The sequence below is a fragment of the Myotis brandtii genome, unplaced genomic scaffold (genome assembly GCF_000412655.1).
Source record: "Myotis brandtii unplaced genomic scaffold, ASM41265v1 scaffold216, whole genome shotgun sequence".
Lineage (NCBI taxonomy): Eukaryota > Metazoa > Chordata > Mammalia > Chiroptera > Vespertilionidae > Myotis > Myotis brandtii.
In genome coordinates, this window is record NW_005358092.1 from 18,098 (window position 1) to 19,194 (window position 1,097).

Consider the following 1,097-nt stretch of genomic DNA (forward strand, 5'->3'; position numbering starts at 1 on the left):
TAAGAGATTAATATCCAAAATATATAAAGAACTCATACAACTCAACACCATAAAAGCAAAGAACCCAATTAAAAAAATGAGCAGAGGACCTGAATAGACATTTCTCCAGAGGGGACATACAGATGGTCAACAGACATATGAAAAGACTAGTAGCCCGGTGCACAAAATTTGTGCACATTGAAAGGGAATTAATTAGAGGAACGTAATTTGGACTCACTATCTAATATCAATAATATGTGAGCGTGAGGCAGTCCGTGTTTCTGAAATTCGATGACATGAATTTTAGCTATTACTTTGCCAAATAAATGGAATTTACAGATATCATTTAAAAGAACAGTCAGCTTAATATTAAAAACTCTGGCTACCAAGTCAGGTCTGTTTTCAACTTTTTGCCAGCTTTGTAAATTGTTTGCAATATCTGCCCATTTGGGGTTGCATGTCACGGTTATAAATAAATTGGGCTTGCCATACCTCGTTACAATTGCCATAGCATCCTGATATCGCTGCTGCATATTTCTGCGACTACCCTCAGAAGATGATGGAAGTATTATCATTTTACCAATCGGCACATTGTCCTTTTCAGATCTAGATTTGAGATAATCCATCAAACCACTATATTTTTCAATTCTCAACTTAGTTTGCTTTGATGAAATTTATCCGATTGGCCTCGATTTTTGAATACGAATCTGTCCCGCACAGAGAGATGAAATCCATAATACTGCATTTGTGTGACTCGTGTCCTTACATTTCATTTTACGAATCGGCACATTGTCCTTTTCAGATCTAGATTTGAGATAATCCATCAAACCACTATATTTTTCAATTCTCAACTTAGTTTGCTTTGATGAAATTTATCCGATTGGCCTCGATTTTTGAATACGAATCTGTCCCGCACAGAGAGATGAAATCCATAATACTGCATTTGTGTGACTCGTGTCCTTACATTTTGTCTAGTTATTGTCGACTACACTGTTGTCTCTGAGTCTTAATGCAATATCTGTTCCCCAGCCTTTTTCACCATGTGGAAAAAGAATAGGATATGTCATTGCATCTAATGTAGGAAACAGGATATTGATTTGTTTCATTTTAGTGGCATT